The sequence below is a fragment of the Rattus norvegicus genome, chromosome 5 (genome assembly GCF_021556685.1).
Source record: "Rattus norvegicus strain SHRSP/BbbUtx chromosome 5, alternate assembly SHRSP_T2T, whole genome shotgun sequence".
NCBI lineage: Eukaryota > Metazoa > Chordata > Mammalia > Rodentia > Muridae > Rattus > Rattus norvegicus.
In genome coordinates, this window is record NC_141538.1 from 166,615,476 (window position 1) to 166,628,497 (window position 13,022).

The window sequence follows — 13,022 nt, forward strand, 5'->3', positions numbered from 1 at the left end:
ACTAGCGCCATGCTGCATCCTAGGGCTGTGAGGAGGGGAGGGAAGCCAGCCCCTAACAGCAAGGTCTCTTTTTTGCTTCTCTCCTCCTCTCCCTCTCTTTTTCCCCTCTTCCTTTCTTAGACAAGGTCTCACTATGAGTCCCTAGCTGACCTAGAACTCTCTGTGAAGACCAGGCTGGCCTTGAACACATAGAGATCCACATACTTCTGCCATCCAGGTGCTACTGCTTCCTCTTCCTCTTCCTCCTCCTCCTCTTCCTCTTCCTTCTCTTCCTCCTCTTCCTCTTCCTCCTTTTCCTCCTCCTCTTCTTCTTCCTCCTTTTCCTCCTCTTCCTCTTTTTCCTCCTCCTCTTCTTCCTCCTCCTTTTTTCTTTTTTTCCGGAGCTGGGGACCGAACCCAGGGCCTTGTGGTTGCTAGGCAAGCGCTCTACCACTGAGCTAAATCCCCAACCCCCCTCCTCCTTTTTTTGTTACAGGCTCTCACCATGTAACCCATGCTGACCTCAATATCATTATCCTCCTGCCTCAGCGTCCTGAATACTGTGACTGCAGGCACCTACTACCATGCCAAACTTCAGAGTAATACTCATATTCTCCCATCCCCCACCCCCACCCCCAGTTTTTGACATGGAATCTCAGTATGTAGGGTTGGCTGACCCGGAACTCCTGGCACTCCTGATCTTCCTCCCGAATTATAAGACGGGAGACCTCTGTCCCCACACCTGGCCAGAGCCAACTCTCAACCCGGGTTTCACCTCATACCCTTTTGCGGTCTAGCCTATGGACTCTTGAAACAAGAGTTGTCAAGTGCAGAGGAAGCCATGTGTGGTGATGCACTCTTGTGGGAGGCTGAGGCCACAGGACTGCATTGAGGTAGGGCCAGACCAAGCTACTCAGTGAGACTCTATTTCAAAATGTCGAGTATGTCATTGCCTGGGAGATGGCGCTGTGGGTAAAGGGACTGCTGATGAGGTCAATGGCCCAGGCCCATGTGGTGGATGGACAAAACAGACTCCCCCTGTGATGGTTTGCATATGCTTGACCCAGGGAGTGGCACTATTAGAAGGTGTGGCCTTGTTGGAGGAAGTGTGTCACTGTGGGGGTGGGCTTGGTGACCCTCCTCCTAGCTGCCTGAGGATGCTCAGTCTGTTCCTGGCTCTCCTCAGATGAAGATGTAGAACTCAGCTCCTCCTGCACCATGCCGGCCTGGATGCTGCCATGCTCCCGCCTTTATAATGGACTGAACCTCTGAACCTGTAAGCCAGCCACAATTAAATGTTGTCCTTTATAAGACTTGTCATGGTCATGGTGTCTGTTCACAGCAGTAAAACCCTAATTAACTCCTCCCCCCAAATGTTCTCTGAGCTCCATGTGCTTACACAGTCACACACACACATACACACACACACACACACACACACACACACACACACACACACACTCACACACGGATGAGCTCATCAATAAATCCACAATGCCGCACGCCTTTAATCCCAGCACTTGAAAGGCAGAGTTCTAAGCCGGCTACAGAGTGAGCCCTTGTCTTAAAAACAACAGCTGAACAGAAACAAAACAAAAAAAGATAAATATATAAGAGATAGATGTAAAAAGAAGGGCATTGTATGCCTTGGTCTTTTGGTTAAGGTCAACTGTAAAATAGAAAGGTTAAAAGGGGCAACTGGAGGGTTGGGGATTTAGCTCAGTGGCAGAGCGCTTGCCTAGCAAACGCAAGACCCTGGGTTCGGTCCCCAGCTCCGAAAAAAAAAAAAAAAAAAAAGAAAAAGGAAAAAAAGGGGGGGGCAACTGGGTGGTAGGTTCTTGTTTAACACAGGCAAGGCTTTAGATTCAATCCCTAGGACAAAAGGGAGAACAGAGGGCTTACATAACTAATGGATTGTGAACACCAGCATTCACATACCTGAGGAAGATGATGTTGGTGTAAAGTAGCCCTTGTGTTCCTCATTGGCACACGAAGTATCAGGATGCAGCCTGTCTAACTAGATAGGGGTGAGTCAGATATGGTCCTACTCGGCAGTAGGAGGACAAGAGGATCAGGAATTTTGGGCCATCCTCCACTCCATAGTGAGTTCCAGACCAGCCTGTACTACATGAGACCATCACCCCAACACTCAGGGGGCAGAGCAGACAGATCTCTGTGAATTCGAGGCCAGCCTGTTGTACATAGGAAGTTTCAGGACAGCCAGGCTTACCCAGACCGTTTTAAAAAAATAAATTGACAGGGTTGGGGATTTGGCTTAGTGGTAGAGCGCTTGCCTAGGAAGCGCAAGGTCCTGGGTTCGGTCCCCAGCCCCGGAAAAAATAAATAAATAAATTGACATATACTTTATTATATATTAATTATCTATAATAATTATAAATCTTTACATGAATATTGGTGACATTATGAGAATTCAAAACATAATAGAAAACTTATACATATCTATTACACTTTTAAATTATATATATATATTTTTTTTTTTTTCCCATCCCAAAGAAAATATCTCCCTGAATTGCCTGGGCTAATCCCAACTCCACCCCTAAGTCAAGCTATCCTCCGTGCTCCGCCTCTCCAAGGGCTGGGACTATAGCACAGACCATTGCACCAGCCTAGAGTATCTGTTGCTAACACAACTGTAAGTATTGCTAAAATAAAAAGGGGGAAATGTACTGATAAGGACAGGAAACACTCCGTGGTGTGAGCCTTGGAGAAAACAAGAGTATAGCTGTCCTTCAGATTGCTGGACTTCGGCCAGGCCCTGCGAACAGCAGCCAAGCCAGCCGGACTTCCCCACTATCAGACTCCCCACAGTGGCCATTTATCCCATAAGTATTGATGCAGGACCTACTCATGTAGACCAGCGAGGTCCCTGCCCCTGCCAGTCACTCAGTACAGGCCATACACAAAAACCCATGGAACAGGTTCTACAAGCTGAACATGCCAGGAAGAAGATCCTACTGAACGCATTATGTGCTGTGTGTCAGCGTCTGGGGAATGATTAACTGTAGTTCTTCTAACTGAAGGTTTTCTTTCAATCCCATTTGCATTAAGGCCAGGGGATGTGGGCCTAGTTTAGCCCATGTTGGGGTCTTCTTTTATAAGGTGCATGCGTGTGAAGGTGCGCGCATGCGCATGCGCGCACCCCTCGCATTCCTCTGGAATATTCTGGAGGGCTTCAGGAACTGGATACTCAACTGTTTTATCTTTTTCCCCAACCCATATGAAAGAGCTAGGCTGGGTGTAGTGACCTGGAATCCTGCATTCCTGCATGTGGGAAGGAAAGAGGCAAGAGGAACAGGAGTTGAAAGCTAGCCTGGGCTACAAGAGATCCAGGCTCCAGAAACAGCGGGGGGTGGGGGCACTTATTCACAGCGGTATTGTTTGCCAGGCCAAGAGTGTCTGCCGGTGTGTGAAAGGATGGAGAGTGTGTGGTCTCACTGCACGGTAGCACATCCCAGAATCCCAGCTGCCTGTGAAACCCCAGGCAGGAATAGCCTGGGCAACATAGTTTACACTCAGGCTCTTAAACCTCCTCTTAAAACCAAGCAAACAGGGGCTGGAGAGAGGTCCTGAGTTCAGTTCCCAGCAACCACATGGTGGCTCACAACCATCTGTAATGGGATCCGATGCCTTCTTCTGGTGTGTCTGAAGACAGCGACAGTGTACTCACATACATAAAATCAATAGATCTTTAAAAAATAACAAACATACATTCCCACGTGAAAACCGTCATACATTATAATGTTGTTTGGCCACAAAAGGACACGAGATTGTGACACCTGCCCACAGCAGGGGTGAACCTGGCAGGCGTGGTGCAATGAAGTAAGGCAAAAGACAGAAAGTGGATCAGGGAGTGGATCGGGGGAGGGTTGGCGGTGGAGAGCTATTGCTTAAGGCGTATAAACCTTCTGTTGGGAGTGATGAAAACATCCTGGAGATAGATGGCGGTGACCATTGCACAACACTGCCTGCCTGCCTCTGCACGGGATGCTGCTGCATTGTGTGCTTAAGAATTCTTAAGGTAAAAGCTGGGGGCGGGGTGGGGGTGATGGTGACCACTCGAGATCCCAGTGCTTGGAAAGTGGAGGCAGGAAGATCAAGGCCATTTTCACCTATAGAGCCAGTGTGAGGGTCACTGCTGGGGAGAGATGAGACCCTGTCTTAAAATAAATAATAAATATAATAATAATAATTAATAATGCCAGACAGCAGATTCTATATTCCCTTTAATGTCTATTTACAGATCTGTTTACTTTATGTGCATGAGTCCTTTACATGTATGTATGTATGTATGTATGTATGTATGTATGTATGTATACCACCAATGTACCTTATACCCGCAAAGGTCAGAAGAGGGTGTTAGATCTCCTAGCACTGACGTTAACAGATGTTCTGAATTGCCATGTGGGTGCTGGGAACCGAACTCAGGTCCTCTGTGGGAGCAAGTGTTCTTAACCACTGAGCCATAGCTCCAGTCCCTTGATGCTGTCTGTTCTCTACCAATGTTCTAGCTGAAAAGAGAGGGCCTCGCCTCTGCAGCGCTCCAGACCTGCCCCTTGGCTTTTCTACTAGAAATCTAATGTTCCTGACGTGACCAGACGCGACTGCCTCCTGTGAAACCCCATCTCTTGAATTGGGCACGATCGCACATCTGTAATGCTAGCACTGTAATCCCAGGGGTCTAGAACCTTCTCCCTTCATGCATCCTTCTCTTAGAATCAGAAATGTCCCTTTAAAGTCACACACAAGGAAAGTCCCTCTCTGTTCTAGTTTCAAGATCAACATACCTAGCCTGTTACTTATGTCAAAATCAACCTCAGAAAAACATTCAGGGATCTCCAATGTAGAGGTCCCGAGATGTCAACGCTGTACACAGACACACCTGACCTGCAGGAGCACACACACACACACACACACACACACACACACACACACACACTGCTGCACCAGAGGAACTTTACCTCCCAAACACAGCCTCCCATGTTTGTATTTGACTAAACAATCAGAGGGTTATAGGCTTGACTCAGGAGAGCAGGGTGACTCTCTAAAATCCTGTCCACAAACATGGACGGGACAGAGAGACAGAGCTAGACCTGGAGTCTTCTTCTATACCCTTAAACCTCTCTTCTGCTACTGTTTTAAGGTGATTTCATCTGCAAAAAGAGAATGTAGCCAGCCCCCCTACACCCACACACTGTGGAGCATTGCAGCAGGGGTCACATCAAGAGCTACCTCAATGGGTGGGCCTAGCAGGGACACAGTCTGTGTGCAGGTGAGTGGGCAGGTGTTCAGCAAGAAGCAACAGCCTTAACTTCAGGGCAGAGATAAGGAGGGATAGTTAAACACCCTGACCAATCAATCACTGGTTGACTGTTCCTTGAAGACCAGGGCCCCTAATTCCAGAAATGTAGTGGCCAGGCTTGGCTGTCACAATCTCATCTGAAGATACTTGGGCCTGAGAAGAGAATGGGGGAAGGGGCTCTGTAGGTCCTGAAGGTCCTGCTTCCTCTTCGTAATCAGGGAAGGGCCTTTGTCCTGTTCACCTTTAAATGGGGAAGTGGGACAGGTAGCCATGGTCGCTTCTCCCAGAAGCACAAGGAAAGTCCCTCTCTGTTCTAGTTTCAAGAACAACATACGTTGACCTGTTATTTATGTCAAAGTCAACCTCAGAAAAACACTCAGGGACCTCCAATGTAGAGGTCCTGAGATGTCAACGCTGCACACAGACACGCCTGACCTGTAAGAGCACACACACACACACACACACACACACACACACACACACACACACACAAACGCACGCACCGTGCTACACCAGAGGAAGAGACTATTAAGTTTCTTCTTGGGGTGAGATTTGTAAGGAAGTGCAAAAGGAAGCTGACCCCCTTCTGGGCCAGCAAGCCTGAATGATAGGGCTATTCTGGGTCCGGCTCTCCAGCTCTCAAGTCAGACAGTTGGGATGCACAGGAGCTGGGGGTGAGATGGCTGGACACTGGCCATGGCCTCTGAGGACTCTGGATGTAGAACAGTCTTGACAGCTGTCAGCTGTCTCTGCACAGCCACTAGTAAAACACTTCAGGGTCAACTCCTCCGAGTGTCTTGACAAGAAGAAGGTGGGGATGGGCAGACCAACCAGAGTGAGTCCCCAACACAGGGACAGAGTGCCAGGGGACTGGAACTTTGGAGGCAATTGCAAGCCCCTGGCCTCCCTCGGTTTGCTATTCTTGTTCAGCCCCTGCATAGGAGAAGCAGAACCTCCAGAGCCTGGGTCCTCAGCTCCCTGATCTCTTGGGTGGAGCCCACATGCATGGCTTAGTGTCACCCTGAGAGCTGAGAACCAGCATCCTTCCCTGATGCAGGCATCAGTGGACCTCCAAGGTGGAGATTCGGCTTCAAGCTTAAATCTCAGCAAATTAAAGCCACATCGCACACATCTCAGGAATTTTCCATAGGAAGAGAGTCATTAGCCCGCTGTCTCCCGAGACAACCAAGCACCTGCCTGGTCCAAACAGCCAGCTGCTCCTCAAGGTGTAAGTCCTGGTGCTTACACCGCTATAACTCAGGAGAGGTGCAGCTAGTATTGATCAAGACCAGCCTGGGCTACGTAGGAGACTCCCTCCAACAGGCAAAGCAAACAACAGGAAAACATCTTGGGTTGTCCGACCTCTCCTGTCTCACTTTGCACACACACCCCCACTGCACCCCAACATACCCTAAGGATTAAATGACCATGATCTGAACATAAACATCTCAGGTTCCTGTCCTCCCCAGTGCCCAGGCACAGGGCTGGTTGCAAAACTATTCCCACCAGTAAATAAAAAACTCTAAGGGAATTCAATGATAACTCTTAGCTGGGTTTAAACTGTGGCAAGGGACCTCAGGGGGAGGTTAGGGGACTTTTGAACAATTCAAGTGACTGGGAAGGACAGCAGCTGTTCTTGGGCTCTCTGTAGAACAAGTTCCATAAATAGGTTTGCTGACATTACTAAAAACTGTTTTTAGTGACCTTTTTCTTTTCATTATAAAAGAATACACACTTACTCTTTTTTACAAGTAACTAAAACTTGGAAACAACTCAATGTGTCCAGGGCCAACTAAATAGTATCATTGTAAATTGTTTAGACACTGGAATACCACACAGCGATGGAAGGGAAGAGCCCCCTTTGTAAGAATGTTGGCTAGTCTCATAGGAGAGTGTTGAATGAAAAACAGAATGTAACCATGGATATGGCTGTGCAGTAGGGTACTTGCCTAACATGGGCAGGCCTCTGGGTTCAGTCTCCAATACAACAAAGAGAAGAAGTGGGGTTCATATTTAAAACTAGAATCTGTATTAGCTAGGTATTGGGGCGCACATCCTTCTGTAGTTCCAAGCAGATGGGAAGCTGAGACAAAAGAATTGAAAGTTTGATGTCAACAAATGTGTGTGTGTGTGTGTGTGTGTGTGTGTACAGTATGTGTTCACAAAGGGGCCAGAGACAGAAATATCAGTGAGATTTATTGGCAGCCAGCCCAGCTCCAGGGAAATTAGGTAGAGTATGTGTCTTAGCTAGGGTTTTACTGCTGTGAGCAGACACCGTGACCAAGGCAAGTCTTTTATTTTATTTTTTTTTATTATTTTTTTTTTTTTGGTTCTTTTTTTCGGAGCTGGGGACCGAACCCAGGGCCTTGCGCTTCCTAGGTAAGCGCTCTACCACTGAGCTAAATCCCCAGCCCCCAAGGCAAGTCTTATAAGGACAACGTTTTATTGGAGCAGCCTTACAGGTTCAGAGGTTCAGTCCACTATCATCAAGGCGGGAACATGGCAGCATCCAGGCAGGCATGGTGCAGGAAGAGCTGAGAGTTCTACATCTGCATCTGAAGGCTGCTAGCAGAATACTGGCTTCCAGGCAGCTAGGAGGAGGGTCTTAAAGCCTGTCCCCACAGTGACACACCCATTCCAACAGGGTCACACCTCCTCCAACAGGGCTATAGTTTCTAATGATGCCATTCCCCGGGCCAAGCACATACAAACCATCATAGCATGAAGGGAAGGACAGAAACATCCTCTGGCCTCTCCACGTGTACCCACCACTCTCTCTCACACACAAAACTGTCTAGATAGAGTTTCCATGGCAGTGATGAAACCCTGACCAAAGCAACCTGGGCAGGAAAAGGTTTATTTCCATTTAAACTTTCAGGTAACAGTCCATCGCTGAGGGAAGTCAGGGCAGGGACTGAAACAGGGCAGGAAACTGGAGGCAGGAGCTGATGCAGAGGCCATGGAGAGATGCTGCTTACTGGCTTGTTCCCCATGCCTTGCTTAGCCCACTTTCTGACAGAACTGACGACCACCTGACCAGAGGTGTCCCCCACCCACAAGGGGCTCATTAATAGACCTACAGCCCTATCCTACATTGGCATTTTCTCAGTTGGGATTCCTTACTCTCAACTGGCTCTAGCCTGTGTCAAGTTGACTTACGATTCATCAGCGCAGTTGACCCCTTGTTAGCTTGATACATGAACACTTCGTTTACTAAGATATAACGTTTTCTAGTTTTGATTAATCCCTAAGACCTCAGACTGATATCACAAATATAAGACATATTACAAATGTAAATGTCCCACGACTTTTACTAATTTTTTTTCTTTTCTTTTTTTCGGGACTTTTACTAATTTAAAAACTTTCAAAATTAGGGGCTGGGGATTTAGCTCAGTGGTAGAGCGCTTACCTAGGAAGCACAAGGCCCTGGGTTCGGTCCCCAGCTCTGAAAAAAAGAACCAAAAAAAAAAAAAAAAAAAAACTTTCAAAATTCAGTCTCGGGTTGGGCAGTAGTGGTACATGCCTTAAATCCCAGTACTTGGGAATCAGAGTCAGGTAGCAAACAGATCTCTAGGAGTTCGAGGCCAGACTGCTCTACAGAATGGGTTCCAAGACATCCAAGACATTTGGGGATTGCCTCTCCCCAAAAAAGATTCAATTTTGGGAACTGGAGAGATGGCTCAGCAGTTAAGAGCACTACTACCCTTCCAGAGGTCCTGAGTTTAATTCCCAGTAACCACATGGTGGCTCACAACCATCTGTAGTGGGATCAGATGCCCTCTTCTGGTGTGTCTGAAGACAGCGACAGTGTGCTCATGTACATAAAATAAATAAATCTTTTTTTATTTAAAAAAGGTTCAATTTCTCTAAAAGTCCAAAGTTTTTCAATTATGGGCTCCTGTAAAATAAAACAACAAGTTAAATGCTTTCTTAGTCCAAGAGAAAACAACAAGGCATAGTTGCGATCTAAACAAACCAAAAACCAAAACTAAAACCAAAACCAAAACCAAACAAACAAACAAACAAAAACCCTCCCAAAAGTGTAACTGTCTCAATGTCTCTTATCTGAGAGTCAGTCATTTTCTGGGCTCCTCCAAAAGGCTGGCTCACTTCTCCAGCTCTGCCCTCTGTAACACACACCTTGTCTTCTAGGCTCCAGCTGACTCCATTCCACTGCTGCTTCTGGTCTTGGTGGTCATCCCACCGTACTGCCATCTCCAAAGCACTGGGTCTCCTGCTGTAACTGGGCTGCACCTTTACCCATGGCTTCTCACAGCGCCAAGCCTCGGTTGCTCTCCATGACTCCCCCCACCCCCTTCAGGCCCTCAAAACCAGTACAACCTGGGCGACTCTTACACCACCAAGTTTGGTTGCCAGCTCAATTTACAACCTAGGCTACCTCTAGGAGGTTTCTGTGTTGGCCTGAGGAAACGCCTCCCGGGAGATTTCACCTCAGTGATACTGATCTCCTCTTAATCACCACAAACTTCTTAGCCCCAGTAAAGCAAAGTTTCACTTCAGTGTTTCTGCTTCCTTGTGAATCATGTTGACTCTTCAGCCCCAGCTGACCAGAACCACAGATCCCTTACACAAGTGGCCCCATGGAGTCTCTGTTTCCCTCTGTAACTCACAAGCCAGGCCTCCATCTTCCCCACTGTGCTCAGCATTCTTATTTTCCAGGCTCCTGCAGAACCTTCCCCAAGACATGGTCTAGTGTGTCACACCACCCTGGTCCTAATCTCTGTCCTAGTTAGGGCTGCTACTTCTGGAATGAAACACCATGACCCCAGCAACTTGGAGAGGAAAGGGTTTATTTCAGTTTACACTCCAGGTAAACAGTCCATCACAGAAGGAAATCGGGGGTAGGAACTCAGGCAGGGCAGGAACCTAGAGGCAGAAGCTGAGGCAGAGGCCATGGAGGGGTGCTGCTTACTGGCTTGCTCCCCATAGCTTGCTCAGCCTGCTTCCTTATAGAAGCCCAAGGAGGGCTTGACCCACAATGGGCTGTGCCCTCTCCCATCAATCACAAATTAAGAAAATGCCTTACAGGCTTGCCCATGGAACAGTGTTATGGAGGGATTTTGTCACTGGGACCTCCCTTCTCTCGGACGACTCTAGACTGTGTCAAACTGACACAAAATTAGCCAGCATGCTAGCTAAATAAATAAATAAATGTGATATTTTTTAAAGAAAGAGCTTCAGTGGTAGAGCGCTTGCCTAGGAAGCGCAAGGTCCTGGGTTCAATCCCCAGCCCCAAAAAAAAGAAAAGGAAAAAAAATAATAATAAAGAAAGAGCTTGATGGGGGGCTGGAGAGATGGCTTAGCGGGTAAGAGCACAGGCTGCTCTTCCAGAGGTCCTGAGTTTAAATCTCAGAAACCACGTGGTGGCTCACAACCATCTGTAATGGGATCTGATGCCCTCTTCTGGTGTGTCTGATGTCAGGGTAGTCATGTACACAAAATAAATAAATCTTTAAAAAGAAAGAAAGAAAGAAGGAAGGAAGGAAGGAAGGAAGGAAGGAAAGAAAGAAAGGGCTTGACGATGCAAATCTGTAATCTTAGCCCCTGGGAAAGGGACAAGAAACTCAAAGTCATATTGTCTTCAAGGCCAGCCAGAACTATATAAGGCCCCATCCAAAAAAGTGTGTGGCGAAAAATCAAAGCCATCCCTCCTGCTCTGCTAGTGAAGAAGACCATGCAGACACTTCAGACAGAGGCCACACATTCCTCAGAGACAAGAATATGACCCAGCAATTCCACCACTCTAGGCACACGCCCAAGAGAACTGGAAACACGTCCATGTGGCGTTTCTACCTGAGTTTTTACAGCAACATTATTCGCTATACCAGAGGTTTTCCATTGGCTGATAAGTGGATTCACACAGTAGAATGTGATCGCTCATGGAAAGAAAAGGAATACAGATACTTTACAGCGAGGGAGGGAACCTTGAAAATATGCCAAGTGAAAGAAACCAGACACTAAAGCCCGTGCACTATATCATCCCATTTGTAGGAAAGTATCCAGAGTACATAGATCCATACACACACTAAGAAAATTAGTGGTTAGGGGGAGAATTTGGGGGTAACAGCTAAGGAACACATTGTTTTAAATATATATACATATATACACACATATACATATATACACACATATACATATATATACACATATACATATATGTAGACACATATACATATATATGCAGCTATTTAATTTGTACTTGGATTTCACAAGTTTTAAGTGGTCATCTTTGTGGTTTGCAACATAATATAGAATCATTTCTTGGCTTTCCAAATGTTTAGTATGAAATTCTTTTTCCCCCTTTTTACTCAAAATAGATTTTCTCGTACACTATATCCTGATTACAGTTTTCCCTCCCTCACCTTCTCTCTGTTCTGCCAACCTCCCCTTCTATCTGGATCCACTCTCTTTCTGTCTCTCATTAAAAAAAAGAACAAGGGGCTGGGGATTTAGCTCAGTGATAGAGCGCTTGCCTAGGAAGCGCAAGGCCCTGGGTTAGGTCCCCAGCTCCGAAAAAAAGAACCAAAAAAAAAAAAAAAAAAAAAAAAAAAAGAACAAGATTTACTTATTTGTGCTTTACATGTGTATGAGAGTATGCCTGCATGTGTGCCTCGTGCGTGCGTGCGTGTGTGTGTGTGTGTGTGTGTGTGTGTGTGTGTGTGTTGGGGGTGGGGAGTTGAGCACAGACAACATGTTACATGTTTAAAATTACATTTTTCATTTTATGCGTGGTGGGGGTGGGGGTGGGGAACCTCACAGGTGTGGAGGTCAGATGACGACTTACCTCTTTCTACCAAGTGAGTCCTAAGAATCAAATTCAGGTCGTCAGTGTTGTTCCGCCAGGGCTATTACTCAAGGCCAACTCATAGGCACTAATGTTTCATTCCTTAAAATCGCACCTGGCGCCGGAGAGATGGCTCAGCGGCTAAGAGCACTTGCTGCCCTTCCAGATCACATTCGATTCCAGCCCCCACATGGTGCAGGGGGGGGGGGGGGAGTCTGACGCCCTTTTCTAGCCTCTGTGGGCACTGCATGCACATGGTACAGATACAACCATGCAGACAAAATATCCACGCATGTAAAACAATAAAATGTACATTTAAAATAGCACCTAATAAGGTATGTAGAGGGAACTAATGATATATATATAATATATATATGTATATTTCAGTAGGTGAACACTTCATTGGGATGTGTAAGGTACACTGTTCCACTCCCCGCTCCACAAAAACAATATGTTCATTGTAACAAAAGTTAGAAACTTCCATAAAGCTCCACCACAGACCTTGTGAAGACTTGGAGTACCCACGCTTCAGGAATGTAGGTCATGCTCTGGACCTGTTTTTGCCACCATCGGAAAGAATGTCTCCAACAACTGCCCCTCCCCTCCCCAACAGAAGTAAGCAAGCTGACCAAGGGAAAGTAACATTAGCCCTAAAAATGTCATTCTCCCTCCCCACCCCAGAACGGGATGTCCTAGCCATTTGCTAACCCCCTAGAGTAGCTCTGGGAAACAGAAGGCAACAAACGATTGGGACAGGACTGGGTAGGAGGGAAGTGTAGAAGCGCAGAGACGTGAGGAAACGTGGGCAAGCGCTTGAGCTCCAGGCTGAAGGAGCACCAGGGCGGAGCAATGCACAAGTTGGGGGCACCGGAGGAGCTTGACCGGAGAGGGGCTAGGCGGAGCTCTGGGGCTAAAGAG